The 17,639-nt window shown below is 37.5% G+C and overlaps 1 long non-coding RNA gene across 1 annotated transcript; it reads right to left on the bottom strand.

Annotated features, from left to right (window-relative positions):
* Nucleotides 1–3,445: 3,445 nt before the first annotated feature.
* LOC124281388 lies at nucleotides 3,446–14,277 on the bottom strand. The gene is made up of 3 exons (XR_006899919.1): nucleotides 14,267–14,277; nucleotides 6,287–6,292; nucleotides 3,446–3,536 (listed from the first exon to the last, which is right to left on the bottom strand). It is a non-coding gene; the product is annotated as an uncharacterized LOC124281388 (long non-coding RNA).
* Between the last annotated feature and the right edge of the window lie 3,362 nt (nucleotides 14,278–17,639).

The following is a 17,639-nucleotide window of genomic DNA, read 5'->3' on the forward strand; positions in this document are numbered from 1 at the left end:
CCACCCGTCTAACGTCGACCATTGCTTTCTTAACGGCAGGATTAGGCTTTGTTAATTTCTTTGTCAAGTTACACTCGGCTCTTATTTTTATATTGACTCATTCGTTGAAGGTGTTACATATTGGTTTCCAATGACACGGCTGTAAAATGGCGGACAATGGCGGATTGTTTGTTTTAAAGAGTAATGTTTATATACCTAGGATAGTTACAGTTTTGGATTTCATTACCTGAAAACAATATGTCCATATTTTCTTTTTATTCTTGATTCTGCTCTGAATAATTCTTAAGTTCGAGTTTAATGTGGCTTTTGTTTAATCTCCGTTGTTTATTATCATTTAAGTCGAACAGTTAAGTCAGGACAATCACATTTGGTGTATTTTCTGGTGCCTTGGTAAGAAACCGATACCATATACTCTGCAATTTCGGACTGGATGTATTGTTTCCGTGGGAGATGCCCCGAAAGGCAGCGTGGGGATAAATTATTGTTTGAGATAAATGGGATAATAATGTATTAATGTGAGACATGCATTGCTATACCACGCAGCGGTCATCTCACTGGACAATGCATTGCTCCTACCACAACAGCACAATAGTACCTTATTGCACTGGAAACAGTGCTGTGTGGATGCAGTATTACTCCATATACCACGTATCTTAAGAATATGAATGAATATTTGTTTATCAGATATTTGCAACTGTTTTACATAAACACACGCACGTACGCATGTGCGCACACACAGGCTGTGAATTGTGTTTGGAGGTGCATCGTAAAATAATAGAAGTGTACACAAACCAACATAATTCCAATATCAACATCAATACTATAGACAGTACTTACGTGAGAGTATCGTGAATTATGTAAAAGTTACAAAAAGAGGGCACGCAGCATGTAATTTCATACAAGTTCAAGTTCAACCACTTCTGTTGTTTTGATATTCACAAAATATTTTGGAAAATTTAACGTTTACTCGTGTGTGTTTATCTATTCGAGATGATATAAGATTGGATTACTATTGGTATGTTTATTGGTCGTGAGTACTGTGTACAAATATGTGTTATGCAGGTATCCTACGCGTGACACACAAATATAATCTTCTGTCAAACGTGCGTCAAATCTAAATGCCTTTCTTTGTACACCTCCCCATGTGTACGAATATTTATACGTTTATACACTACCTGTATGCTCATCAATGGCTTGTCCGTATGTTGTGGACAGTACCTTTGGGTCAGTTATGTTGGTCCATGCATACTCGTATAGCTGCAGCATTCTTTAGATACATCTCAACACCTATACGTACGCATATACAGAGGTTTATTTATGTAAACGTATGATAACCAATTACCTAAAAGCTATTACCAATCCAAGTAAAACTAAATTCCTCATGTCATCATCTGATTGTAAATGTATCAGTTATTTAGCAGGCTTTATTTATCATGCAATGTATCTAAGATGTTAAAGTTATTAATTTATACTGTACACACCATGTTTTGCCATGTACAATGTAACCTATGTAGTTGGTGGCCTACACTTCTGTAATAAAGCACTGAGAAAAGATAATCATATAGACCAACATGTACAGAATTTCTCTTGTTAATGACCAGCCTCGAAACATAGTACTACGAGAATGAAATATAAGCCCAATCACACACTCTCATGAAACATTCCTTTCCATAATACAGAGTTACCTGTTGTTGTATTATATATTTGCAAGATAACACTTCGTTAGTGAACTGATATTATGTTGTTTCGTCACTTGTACAACACATGTAAAGGTTCATTGTTACATGTAGGCCTATATATGATCGTGGTGTAGTTTATGTCTTTGGCCACACATACCAATATATTCTCTTTGTATTATTTAGTATTAAATAACTCAATGTCAAAAAGAAATTAGATTGAATAATTTGTTATAATACACCAGTAGTTCCACTGGATGCTTGCAATATTTACATTAAACCTACATATACATCTCCTTACTTCACACCCAGATGACCATATTTACGATTTACCCCCACATTGGTATACTATTCTTTCAAATATTGCTTGTAACTTTATTTAGTAGATTAACATGTGCTTCAAATCACATATGTTGAAATGACTTGATGAATCAATAACTGTATAATTACACTTTTCTTTGTCTGAGGGTGATATTTTCATTCTACATAACCTAATTTATGTACACTCATGTGCCATATTAAAGTTCACAAAATGGCCGCCATGTAATTTTCGCTAACTGTAATGAGATGTAAATAAAGTTTGATTTCAAAATAATGCCTGAAGCAACTTACCTGATATTTTCAGTATTTAGTAATACAGCCATTTACTGCAAGTACAGATCTCATTCGCTTAGGTAGAGTAGAATACAGTGATTTTATGTACTCTGGAGTAAGTGATGTCCAGATATCTTGAACGTGATCTATCAGATCTGCTTGGTTTTTATGTCATGTAACTGTCTTTGTAGCCTGATTTTCAGAGTTCTCCATACATTTTCAATGGTATTACAGTCTGGGGACTGAGGAGGCCAATTCATTGTCTGAATGTCATTGTCACGTTTCCACTGAATTGTCTGTCTAGAAACATGGACAGGACAATTGTCCTCTTGAAATACATAGCCCCGATATGCTGGAACTTTGGCTATTTCTGGCCAAAGGTTGCTGTCCAGTATATCTATATACTTTGTAGAGTTGATATGACCATCTACACCGACAAGGGTTCCAACACCTTCAAAAAAAATACACCCCCAGAACATCACACTGAGACGTCGGGCATTTTTATCCCTGTACACACCAAGGCACCGGGGTTTCCACTTTTCTTCATTAGTCCTCCAAACATAAACTTTCTGATCATTTCATACAACAACTTGAGTTTCATCTGACAATATTACCCTAGACCAATCTCTATTTACATTCCATATCAAATGTGTTCTTGCAAAGGCTCTTTTCTTGAACCTGCTTTGAGAGGATATGGTGGTTTTCTTCTTCACAACTCTTCTATGAAAACCATTTTCATGAAGACGCCTTTGTATTGTCCTCCTGGATAGTCTTACTTAAGATGTCTGGTTCCAAAGTGAAGATATATCCTGAAGAGACTTTCTCCTATTACACTTAACAATCTTCAATAAAGCTCTAGTATCTCTGTCAGTTGATTTTCTTCTCCTGCCACTTCTCTGACAATTTTCTATATTTCCTCCTTGAAAAAAACTCTTCGGAAACCTATTAATTCCAGTTATTTTACCTATTTCACTTCCACTCTTGCCTTCTGAATTCAAACTTAATATGAGCTTTTTCTGACATGCAGTAAGATCTTTCCCTCTAGGTGCCATGACACTTTGAGCAGACGTCATACTAAGCACTTGAGAGTTATTCCCCTTCTGTTTACAAAATGTAACAGGTGTTAAGTCAAATTTGTACCCGCTAAAATTTCATACCCTATTACTATTGCTAAGATGAAATAAACTTTCATTTAAAAGAACCAGCTACTGCTGGCAAGAATCACAGCGGCCATTTTGTGAACTTTAATATGGCACATGAGTGTAGCTGTGGAAGGGAATATGAAGTTAAATACTTCTGGCGAGTTGAGTACATGGTGGGGTTCTACATTATCCATGACTTAAAATAGGATAAAGTGGTTTCACACGTTGATTCCTAGTTATACTATGATTTTATATAGGATATTTCTGATACGATGGCGGAAACGAATTGTATTGATATATCCCTATCGAATATATGCATTTCTTACGTCATATGTTGTTTTGACTTGCTTTTGCGTGTGGTTGTGACGATGGGACAGGTTTCGTACATTCTGTTGCGAACACAAGGAATTTTAACTAAAAGTGATTCACAAAAACACGCTTATGGTATAGTCGGAACGGTACATTATGCTTTCTTTTAGCAGATATTTCATATCAATTATTGAAATGCTATTTGTCCCTTTTATAAACATGCACTTGACATATTAAGACACGTATTTGATCATGTAAGACATCTGTTAATCAAAGAATTAATATATCTAACCACACATACACTGTACGCCACTGCCCAGCCCGAAAAGTACACACATATACTACTGGAAATATGTTAAGGACCACCCGGAACATTCGTATAGCAGAAGCTCATCTGTCATGGAAGGACAGATAAACTATTAGGTCTGTAACGATGCATCGAACTATCGATGGACTGCAATAATTGTTGAGTCTCCGATACCAATTAATCGATGGTAGAAACGAAACATTATCGATGCATCGATAGTATGTGTGACTATCGATAGTTTAGTAATTGACTTCCGTTTATAAATGCGCAGCGCAAAATAGAGGAAGTACCAGATTCGTTCATTTCGATATTGAGTTATCCATCCCTGTTAACTGTTTACTTGATCTGGATTTCAAGTTTCTTGTCAATTATCAAAAGAGACTGAAACTACTTAAACTTGTTTTATTTCACATAAACTATACATTTATTTGGGAAATGACTTCAAATGAGACAATTCATGGAGAAAAAAACAAATGCAATAGTATTGCAATAGTACGTTGCAATAGACTATCGCTATCGCAATAGTTGTTTCCCCTCAATAGTCACTCCTATAAAGTATAATATAAAAGTATCGTGTTTTCCTTGACATATTTTGAGTATTATACTTCAAGATGTATTTTTTTGCTGAATTGAAAATATGTCAAGGACAAGATATCGAAACTGTCTTTTTCAGAGAGCCTTATCACATGTTTTATGTTTTACATATTTTTAAGGTCGAGGACAATCTAATCAACCGCTTTACCGTACCAAATACTTGTAACTGAACCAACACTACATCCCTGTTCAATACCGCATCCCTATTTCCACAACACGTTGTGTTCAACATCAACCTTTTTTATGTGAATTACATCCGGGTTCAACACTGCATCCTCATGTCAACACCACGTCCCTGTCAACCCCGCAGTGCTACGTCCAAATCACATCAATGTGCAGCCCTCATTACATCCGTATTCACCCCACTCCTGTGTCCACCCCGCACCCAATGTTCACACCGCACCCCTCTGCCCGCCTTTGCCTAATGCCCCCTGTGTTAATGTCAGTAGATGCACCTGTCTGATAAGTATATGATTAAATCACGTAAATAAGGGTAAGATCCAACCAATACCACCACCAACCTGTTTTCATGGTGACTTTACATCGTTGTTATTTCTATATGTGTCATTTTGCACAAAGTCTGACTCTTACTATTTTGTCTTCCGCCTATCCGTACCTGTAATGCTATAACCCTACATGAATCTAATCCATATTTCCCACAAGTTCAGAATCTTACTTCAACTACATTTCCATTTAAATTGTTTGTTTCTATCAACAATAATTTTTTTTTCAAGCACCAAGCCTTAGCCTTGTTTGTGACAGTTTAGTAGTCTGTCGTACAGACACTGAAACAGATATACACAATGTAGCCCATGCAAGTCTAGAATATGTGGCAAGTCTAGATTTCCACAGTTTAGGTGAAAATGTCTGAAAATGAAGTCTCGGGGCTCTTTTTCATGATTCTTTTTTACTATGAACTTTTTTGTAAAATATGTTCATTTCGGAGACTAGTTGTTAGTCTTACAGTTTACCAAACATCACCTTTTGCTGGAACCGCGATGAACCCTAATGCCAGCGTCTGTGTAAGACATGGATATACTGGCATTATCTCCACATGCTGTGATTGACGTTATTCGGAGCGCTGAGATAGGGAAGGGTCAGTGGCCAGCATCAAACTGGTATCAGTGGTCAGTGTTGTATGATAGTACACGGAAGTGTCAAACCCTCGTATCGCCAGCACCGTGGTGTAATTACCACTGATTCCAATTACACCTGCCTGTCACTCCGCACATGTATTGGGTAATCTGTTCAAATTGGACTAGCTCATAAAGCGATATCTTATCGAATCATTGACGATAGGGGTTAGCCGCCATCATTAACGTGGACGATTAGCTGCGGAAACAGTCCGACTGCATCACAAACTATTTGCAGGATTTCCACAACGAGGTATGGACATACAGTAGCGCGATTAAGTTAATATCGTACGACATAACGCTATGCTGTACCTGATATGCACTTAACTATACACGTATACGATATAGATGTTATTGCACATGATATACTTTATGCATGTTACATAGTCCCTACTGTTGCATCTCATATTGTACATAATAGATTGTAAAATACTTATTATATGTTATTAACCCACCGATTTACTCACCTCAACTGAAAATAGTATCGTCTATTTCATATTTAGAAAGATTCAGAGTGACGAGAAAGCCTACATAACACTCATCCTTTCTTCAATCAATCACTCTTCTTGCTATTGTAATGTTGATTATGAATTTTATATATATATATATATATTCTGTTTTGTCGTATCTGATACATTACAAGGCAAACCTTAAGTCTCCAGCAGAAAAAGTATTGTTCGGAATGTCTAATGCAAGTAACATTGTACATTAAAGGAAGTTTCCTTTCAAGCCATATTTTTTATAAAACAATTTTGCAGGCCAGGTAACATTGCTTAGACGCTCAACCTCCAGCTACACCTCAACCTTACCTCGTGTCCCACCCGTGCCTCCACCCTCAACCCTACATCCATTTCACACCCTTCACAACTACCTGCCCACCGAACGTCTTCATTAAGCCTATCGTCTTCCATTACTAATACCTCCCTCCTTCCCCTTACCCCCATCTCTCGTCCCTCACTTCTACTACTCATCTAGTCTTCACTCCTACAACCAACACCGAGAACCCTTCTAACACTCTCGCTCTACCTCCACCTCCACCCATAACTTCTTCAACCCATCGTCCTCATCCCTATACCCAACCCCTACTCTCACTCCTCGTCCCTACTTCAGCCTCCGCCATACCCCATATCCCTCACCCATACCACAATTCCTCACCCGGACCTCCACCCCTGACAGTATCACTGACCCGTACCTCCACACACCCCCACCCCCCACTCTACACCTCACCAGTACTTCAACCCCCAGCATACCCCCCATCCTTCTCCAATATCACTGTATCCCTCTTCCTTCGTTCAATCCCCATTCAAGCCTCAATTCTCAACCCAACCCCCACCCCTACCTCCACCTCTCACCCCTACCTTCCTCTCCTCAACCCTACCTCCACCCATCACTCCTACCTCCACCCATCACTCCTACCTCCACCCATCAACCCTTCCCACTCCCCCCGTTCCTCCACCACTGACTCCAACCTCCACCCATCCCCAGCTCCTCCTTCAGAAGATTAAATGCACGGTTCCGTACCACGTAAAGAAAACTCAGTGTTTATGAACAAGAAGTTCATTTGGTGTCATGCAAACTGTGCCTTCCCACGCATGACCAGTTCGTCCTGATGTTGTGTTTACATGACTGTATGCCTGTACTCATATTACGGTATGTTTACGATATGGACAGCAGATCATCACTAGTGCACGTATCTTTGCTTGGAAATCTCTAAGCCTCCATCACAATAAAGGAAAAAGGGGTCTGGCAATAAATTATATCTGAGTGACATAATTGTTATTATCAGTTGGTCATACGGGTATTTTAGCCCGTAAGATGAGACTCATTAGGTGAAGTGACATTTTGATCACATCATTAGTTCGAGGAGATTCAACAGAAATGACGTGAAGATGTCGGTTAAACAATCCCCTGTCCCCCATAAACTACACAATCGAGAAGCTTGCTTATGTCTTCAGATGATCATGTCGTTTGTCAATTTGTACATTCTTACTTCCCTTAAATCTCGTGTGTCGCCAAAGTATGATCTTCTTTTTGTGTGCCAGTGGTAACTTTATTTCTCTACTCAACGAATGGGCTCCTATAATAGCATGTTTCCTCGGGTCTCGACATTTGCCGCGGAGCTGCCATTGTCTCCCATCACACGGAAGTCGAGAAGTCCAATTGGGGAGGGCCCAGTCTTTGTTGCTTGTGGAAGCAACATTTATCATCAGTCGACAAGCACTGATCAGTTGTGATTACCACGCGATAATGATTGCTCCCCCAGGCCAAACCACGGCGCTACCCCAATATTAAACGTGTAATATCGCAATGACAGTTCCCGTAAACTGTGGCACATCGGAGGGTAACACAAGTTCCCACACTTTCCATTAGCAAACTAATGTTCCGTCACAACGTTTCCCCAGCATTCTCGATCTGTCACTGAGCGGCCAGGATTAGTTTCTCACCAATTGTTGAGTTATTGCTCGTTTAATGGCCTAAAACCAATCCCTCCGATTTTTCTTTCCTGACTTTATTGAAACATTTAGATCAATTAACCTTTTTGAAACCGCTCTGTCCTAATCTTATTTTTACGGCTAATATTGTGTAATAAGTAGCACATTTGTAAACTGAAAAGAAAGTATGTACTTGAAAACCAGAGTCGAGCAAAAGACATTACAAATGGTATCAAAACATTACTTAACTAATAACAGACGCCTAATAACTGCAAACTGGTGTAAAACATGTGTTCTGCATCAAATACATCATAATCAAATTAACATTTCTTATTTGTTCCATTTTGGTCATTATCGAAAATGGTTGTATTTTCATTAGTCCGGTAGTGTATGTATACTATTGTATCCAAGTGTTCACATTTACAATGATGACATATTTAATCATGTTTTTCATATAAATTTGTGTATAAGGAGATGTACATTGTGAACGTTAAAAAAATTGTAATTTGACTATGACAAATCTCTCCTTGTCAGGTATTAATTTTAGGTCACTTTTTACACGTTTGAGTTCATAATATGCAGACGTACACCAAATCAAACGTTCTTCAAAAGTTTTCTCTTCCGTTCCCATATTTCTTGTAAAAGAATAAGTTAATTCTCTACGGATGTTTCTTGTTGTACAATGACAAAGCAATAATTAGCTGTCAGTGGTTGATACATCGAGATGTTCCCGAACCGTATCTGCTGACAGGAAGCGGGCACACATACACCACACTTCCAGAACAACACATCTCGCAGACTCTCGCAGACTCTCGCTGCCCGCCTGTGAGTGCAGGAGACTCTCTTCATGTTGGCATTTAACACGAGTTCACCTAATCTCTTTCTTAAACAGTTGTGCGGTTCATTGGTAATCACACTGGTTTCCTAATATACTTAATCCATGTTGAATAACGGAGCCCCATGTTGACCTCGCATCACACAGGAAATAGGGATTCCCGTCAAGAAAAACTCAAGGCCTGGTCTTTTGAAGATTAATGCGCCATAACCGATCATACATACGATATTCTAAAGATGGCTCGTGCTTATGCAGACTCGCACTAAATAAATCATCTCTTAACATAAACATTTCAAGGTGTCAAGTCTTCCCTCCACATCCCTGTGTGTTGAAAATTCCTATTGTAAGAGACTCTGTTCCGATACATATCGTTAACACCAAGTGTGAACTCACTCCTCACTGAACATTAGAACCTTGAAATCCGACTATCTGCTTATCATTGTAAACATACCAGCTTTAAAACGAAAACGTCATTCAAAAAATAACCACGCTCGCCAAATCGTTTTCATTGAGTTGGAAAAAGATATTGCTCCGATAATGAAAGTGTTTGAAAGTTTTGTTTGTTGTTTGTGGGCAGGGAAAGATACTGTTGTACAAGTAAGCTGTTACGCTAATTCTCCAATTATACTTACGATGAGACTTGAAAGTAATCTAAGGGTGGTCGACGTAATTGGCCCGACACCCTATGATGTGTATGTGGGGGTGTCGGACGGCGGTAACGTGACTCTACCCATGTACACGTGTTCGTCACGGTGAGACGTGACAGTGACAAATAAGAGAACGGCAAAGGCGAACATATACCAATACGTGCTCACTCAATCTTTGTAAAGAAATTGTGCTTCCACTTAGGTTTCTTGTTCATTTTCTTTATCCTCTCTCAGGCTAATTTCTTATGTGTCCCACTGAAAAGACAAATATGTAACGAAATGTAATTACTCGTTTATAGCGGCAATTATAAATGTCACTATATATTAAACTTAAATAGATCTACGAATATTTGTCAGATGTTGGTTGGATTTGGTTATTAGTTATTCCATTTTTCTGAAGATTTTTCGTTGACGATTTTCTACGTGTAAACGGTGATACCACTAAATTGCCTACGTCTTGTGTGTGAGTGCCGCTTCATCCCTTTGTTGCTATCACCCACCAATGTTGGGAAAGTGGGGGATACTCTATATGTTCAGTTCCAACCAGAATACTATGACATAAAGGAACATTTCACGCAACGACTGACACATGTTCTTGCAGTACCCTGAAGATGGTAAAAGATGAATTTTACTTAAAACTTATTGCAGAAAGTATTGCAATGTATAGAAAATGTAAATCTCACATCAATTTACAGGGTATTTCCCTGATTTCGTCTCTTTAATAAACTAATTTTTATAAGAAATATCACTGTAAGTATTTTGTATTTGATCTCCTGGGACTGCACACATCAGAGACTTCTTCTCTTTAATATAATACTTTTTATGAGAAATATCAAACTCGCTATGTTGACTCTACTGATGATAAGTATACATTGTACTTACATATTGTAAAAAGAATGTAAAACATCGTTGTTATGGGCTATGAGAGTTCGTTGACAAGTCACGTTTCATCTCGGACACATCAGGTAAATGCAGCTGACATACTACCCCAATGTAGAACAAGCTGCGAACGGGTGTGCAGTGTACACAGTTGAACATACACTGTATTATGATTGACCGTTCACCCCTTCAAAACGTAAAGAGTGTCACTACAACTGTCATTGATTATTGTGTCGTATTGATTACCTGGATGGGAATTTCTCATTTGTTTCTACGTTTCCTCAGACAGGATCATGACAGATGTCACAAGGATAAAATCAATCAAATGACTTAAACATATTCAATCGCAGTCATTAGTTTAGTTAAACATATCTTATTCTCCTAAAATTAACTCAGAACGCCCTCTTCTACAGATTTGCATGATGCCTATTTAAAATTAATGCATCAGATTCTAATGATAGCAAGGGAAGAAGAGAAACAGAGAAACGTATGTATATTCGCATCGCTCACTCAAATCGTTTTGTTCATATATCACATAACAACAGAGAGAGTAGAAATTAACTGATTTACAAAATGGAAAAATACTTTGCTTCACGTGGGCTGGGACGTCGCCATTTTGAATCCTAGTTTAAAACCGTTTGTAAGTATATATCAGGTTTTAATTCACTGTAATCATGTCTTAACATAGTTTGTATGTAATTTGTTGATTTATCTGAGGTCACGTGAGAAATATGGTGGAACTGTAGAAATATCAGCTCTGAGGATGGACTTAACTAGAGAAGGTTTCAATATTCATTTGTTGAATGGATAATGTATACTCATGTACATAAATAAAGGATTCAGAAATTCATTGAAACGAGTTCAGTCACTATATGACTAAGATACTGGCGATGTGACTTTAAATTGTAAACGTATCTCTACGAAATGATACCCAGTGCTAACATAGTACAACTGTAATACTGCTGAAACAAATACATACTCGTGATATAGTCAGAGCTGTACAAACCGACTCTTCTAGCACAGATTTCGTATGGATGTGGAAAGGGTTTTGTCGCTTCTATCGTGAACCAACTTACTGTAGTCACTAGTACTGTTTTTGTATAGACTGGTGGAATTCAACCAATTTTAGCATTTTGTTCCGGAGACAAATGGATCTGGATTAAGCAGTAATGAAACTAGGAGTACAGTGTCAGTGTTGGTGTGTATAGGGATTAAAACACTATAAACCAGTAGTGACACGACAGAGAAGTGAACGCTTCCAATACCGAGTTAATCTGGTCCGACAGGACCCTACTAAAATACATCATCTAACAACAGTAGTTGGGTACATTAGAGACCCGAGTTGGAAACAGATTACTTTAAAGTGGCCATAGATTATCTCGACAACTAACTCGGCTGTGTTTCTTAAACACTCAGACACACTGTGAACAATCACGACTGAATCGTCGTTTTCTTACTTTGTTGATGACACTGGTGCTGAAGTCTAGGACGGAAAAGGATCATTTACTGTACAATTCTACACAACAGTGACAACACCTACATGTACAGTATATGCGAATAGTGAAATTCTGACAGTTCTGACCTGTATACAAAGAAGAACGACAGTCTACATCAGCATGTGAATAATAATTTGCTTAAAAGTGGCATAATCACAATTGGCTTTTATAGTCCGGACTAAAGGGGTTTTGTTATATGAAGTTAAGTCGTGAAGATTATACACAGTATAGAGAACAAGAACAGTATACATACATTTATATGCAACTCTCCTAGCCATTGTATAACGCATATATCGAAAGTGCCAGGAACCTATATTAAAAAATACTTTAAAATGCATTATTAAAGCATTTAGCTTGATATACTTCTCTCCACTATTAGTTTCAGTTCAGGAAAGTTATTGCCTCGACTTCTAATTATTTTTCGACAACGTTTATACGTTAACACAAGTTTGAAACACATGTCAACATTACAGTTAATTAAAATAAAAACTGAAAGCATTGATTAACATAATCCTAAGATCGATTACCATTATTTAACAATGTGGGTCCAGCAACACGTGCTAAACGTCACCCGCATGAGAATCAAACATTCTCCCTCTAACCCTTCATAGCCTGAGCATTCACAGAGGTGCAAGGTATCGCATAACTTAGAATCTCTCCCATACGTTAATTACAGGTAACCCGCGTGGAGATATGCACCATATGCTTAATGTTGTTTATAGCAAATTTAATTGTATCACGTGACACGATATTACACCCTTTGTAGCCAGTTTGTCTGGCACAGTCAATAAATCCGAGGCAAGTATATACAGTGTTGACATATGCGTCACCTCTTTAATTGAAGCCGTTGGATTGTCATAGAATATACTAATAAAGTGTATTGTTTGCTGCAGGGATGGCAGCTCGCAGTGTGTGCTATATTAAATGCGTCGAGTGATACATATTATGCAGTGAAATAAATAGATATATTTCAGGTATTAGTAATTACATATTTTCACAGCCAGAGAAATTTCAATTTTATGTTTGTGTTAAATACGTTTTTCATATATATTACATCCTCTAATTGTATACCTAGATCATTTATTATGATAGCATCTTCAGAAGATAGAATTCATATGTCTAGCTTGTTCGCAACAAAATCTGAGTATTGCACACTGGAAATCTCCCAAAATTATGTCTTAAACTTGGAATACTCCCTTTTGAAAACACACCTGAAACTCAAATGACTCATCTAATAAATAATACAAAAAACGCTGGTTTATAAGAAATATACTTCATTGCTGTTGGTTAAGTGAAATGTTTCATGACCCCCTGACTTCAAGGCTTATATTAAAAACAGAATTAACAATTAAACATTACCGAAAAACCACTGCTTCCAGTCATGGAATAGTACTCCACGGTCAAACTCTAAGAGAAACTAATAACCTTCATTGCAGAATTGCCTTCCTGTAACAAATATTTACTTCTTTTGATTTAACACATCAACACACAATCTCCCTCTAGAATCTAGCCGAAGGTATGGGTCATTGAGAAAGGAAAGAATGAGCGATATCTGCAAACATTATTCACCGGCTAATAAGATGCTCCTGTTTAGATGTAACGGCCGCAAGAATGACAGATTAATGACATATTTACACATTATTATTTACGACCAACCTTATGTAAATATAAGCAACTTTTCTGCTCTTGTACCACAGTGAGTGGTTCTTATGAAAATGAAGTTTCATTAGTTGAACTTGGAAACTGATTCTCAAGCTAAGTTAAAACACTAATAGCCTTATTCGCCTTTGACAATATACTATACTTGGATTGTACATGTATGTTCGATTGTTCATATACACCTGTCGTGTCGCAGAAAAATTGTTGTGCAGTGTTAAGCAACAAACAACCACTTACTTTTTATGCAATTTTAATACCGGCAGAACAAGACATATTTACCTTTTTCGTGAACACCTGGTGTCTTCAATGATTTTCACGGTTCCATTCATATAATATTCACCACTATTCACTATTCCAAAATAATGGAATCTGAATCCGTACATAATCAAGATTGACTGTTAACTGGTATTGACATATATATTTCCATTAAATATGGCCTTCTTACCAAATATAAAGTATACCCATTGTTAACATCATTAAATAAATTTGAATTCATTTGGTATTCGTATCCAAAATTATTCATATGTTCCTTCATGATAATCACTATTTTTATAATATATTACAATAAATTACAGAAAAGAACAACGGATGTTGGGAGACAACTCAATCCTTCATTTGAGTATATATTTGGGTTTACATTGCTTGACATTTTTAAACATTGAGACAATGTCTTCACTCCTTTAAGTCTCCAGTTAACTGCACGTGTGAATTTGCTAAATATGCCAAAGAAATATATTTTCAGTTCAAATAACCCACGTATAAATCATTTAAGAAACTGAAACTGTTCATATGTCTCGGCAGTGACAAGGGCAAGATCGACAAACTAACAATATGCTTTGCAATATTTTATGGAATTGGTTTTATCCTTTTGGTTTATTCCATGTCATGTATGTCTACAATATAGTACAAATGTCAAACACTTCTCATTTTAAGAATATATAGCAACTTGCCAAAGATATTTTACAGCGAAGACCCGGGTTCCATTCACCACATGGGTACAAAATGTAAAGAACATTTCTGGTGTCCCCCGAGAAAGGAATGATGTCGTCTCTTCTTGTCACGATCGTAATTACCAGCCATCGAAATGTAATTCCGAAACTAATCAGATATACTACTGAAATCAAGGTTCTTAAACTTTTAGCTGATGCTATTAACGATATGTTCCGTAGAAGGCAGTTACATTCTTAATATATTTTGCCAATGTACTGTTTTATGTATGTCATGAATACAATCGTCCAGATTGTATATTGTACATTTTTTAGTTAAATTATTTTAGCAGTGTCTCGTAAGCCAATGTTATGGCTGGGTGATATGTGTTGTCTAGACATATGAAATATTGTTTGACCTGTAACATATCACGTGACACTTTAATAAAATATTTCTGTCTGTCTGTCTGTCTATATTCACTTGACGGACTACAGAACTTTATTTGTATTTCATTGACTATTCTTCAATATAGTCAAAATATATGAAGAAGTCTGTCCTTTTTAACTGCTTGTCAAAGGCATGCGCATTTTCAAACATACGCACACATGCATTTAGCAAAAAAGCCTTTAAACGTACAACTTTAGGGACACGTCATAAAATATGAAGCAGGTTGGGGATTTCTTGTGATAAAACATGTGGGCTTCGTAAAAGAATAATGTCTATACCCCATTCACAAGTCAAGTCTGCTCTTTTCCTTCACAAACGTTGCAGTTTTCTAAATCGTAGAAATGTTGGGGAAAAGAAAAGGACCGTGTAATAAACCCATGTATATACTTGTAAATACTTGCATGTACATGTATTGGAGTATATGTATATTTGTACTGATTGTATAATAATATACTTTCTTTAAAATATAAAAGTTTAGATTTCTGTCAAGCAGCTAAATTATTGAATTGATATATGTGTAAGTAAATAGGATGTGATTTTTTTCGTTAGCCTTTGATAGATTTATATTGATTTCGTTAAGCCTTCAAGTTAATAAATAAGGTTTAACACAATCTGTCCTTTCATTTAGCAGGACAAAAATGCTAAACATGTCTCAAGTTCCAGATTTGTATGTCAGCGCATAAATCATTACCGTTCAAATGGTTGTGTCCCTTTTAGAGACTGAATTAACAGGCAAACAAACGGTAATAACCAGCTAGCAAATGGAATAAAATACTTTAGTGCAAAATACATTAATAACCTTTAGTAGTGGAGTGTTACTGTTCACCCTCGGGGCATCAGTTCGGGGTTGAGAGACGTAATCAACCCGAGCGCGACCTTCGCCCCACCCTCCCACATGAACACCCATACACGGCATGGGTTGCTCTACCCCATAAACATATCACAGAAGGGGATCACTGTGGGATAATTATATTGTATCCTGAGGGTGAGAGGGGTAGCTTGCTTTGCCAGTGTCCCTATGCCGTGTCAGAGGGACAGGTCTGGGTCTAATGGCCCCGTGTCTTGTATTACAGAGGTGTCACATCCCAAAAGTCGGGATTTTTCATCCAAAATGTGTCGGTAAAATTGACCCTTTTTTGGAAAGCCGCCTTGGTGACTCCCAGTGAGTGACAATGGACAATGCGGAGCGGCTCGACTTGCCGATAATGTTTTTCCGAAATCTCCTAGATTAATTCGGCACCGTGGCTTCTGACTTGTGCCATGAATTAAGTTGCAGATCTATATATCTATATATCAGGTAATAAGAGACGGTGTACAGGGCTGCCTTGTCACAGCCCAGTCTATCATCGACCTCGTTACAGTGTTGGACAGAGCAGGTAGTCTACTATAGCTAATGGCAGCCAATCTTGTTACATCTCAGATGAAATGAAATGATGAAATGAAACAGCACGATGTAAACATAATGAATCCTGTAAATTTATTCGTATCAAACAATCTTATCATAGTTCTGTGTCCAAGGTTGCACGTTGATTTTCATTATTTCTAACATGTAAACTAGCAGGACTTTGGACGTTGATGTCAAGAAGTTATACAGTAACTTCTTTGAGTGGCATTTAGATGTTCCCCCCGTTGTTCAAGTTATACAGTATCTCCAAGTTTCCAATCCAAGTCACACAAGCCAAGATCACCATGTAATCAAGAGGCGTCTGACTTCTGGCCATAGATTAAATTATAGCTGGGTATTAAGCAAGTAACGTATTAGATTGAATGTAAAGTCCCTGTATATATATTGTACACCCGAAGAGCCGTTGAACGGCGAAATATCTTTTGCAGATATAAAGGAGATTTGGCAAGAAGAAATATCTGGACTCATATGTTATATATCTATATATATATGGAAATAATCGAACGTTGAGGAACACTTTGGTTTCTCATCTCAGGCCTAGACCCGGATAGTGTCATGGACATAAACTGCTAATCGAGTAGGAGCCTGTTTGGCAAGGTCATTCTGTTGCTAAACTATTACAAACTGGAACAATATGAAACACACATTTTTGGACTTGCGTAACTATGAGAAACCACTTACATGTATATTATGAAAGAGAGTTTTAGGATGTCAACTTCTTTATCATGAGAAGCATATCCTTACTCCTTCATCCGATGAAGGAGTAAGGATATACTCCGAAACGTTGTGTTCCTCATAATAAAGAACTTCACATCCATGAAACTCTTTTCCTCATGTGTATCACTTCTAAATGCCACTTAAACATCTGATACATGTATATTTATCTCAACTCACGTTAACTCAGAACGTTATATCAATAGTCAATACAACGTTCTTTCCAGGGTACATTGTCGACAGAACCGTGAATTCAACGCAACGTCATGGTCAGGACACATTGACGGTAAACCCGTGAATAGAATACAATGTCATGGCCAGGATACATTGACGGTAAACCCGTAAATTGAGCACAACTTAATTGCCAGGATACATTGACGGTAAACCCATGAATTTGAACGCAACGTAATGGCCAGGATACATTGACGGTAAACCCATGAATT

This window comes from Haliotis rubra, unplaced genomic scaffold (genome assembly GCF_003918875.1).
Source record: "Haliotis rubra isolate DU_JTF1 unplaced genomic scaffold, ASM391887v1 Scf283, whole genome shotgun sequence".
NCBI classification, from domain to species: Eukaryota; Metazoa; Mollusca; class Gastropoda; order Lepetellida; family Haliotidae; genus Haliotis; species Haliotis rubra.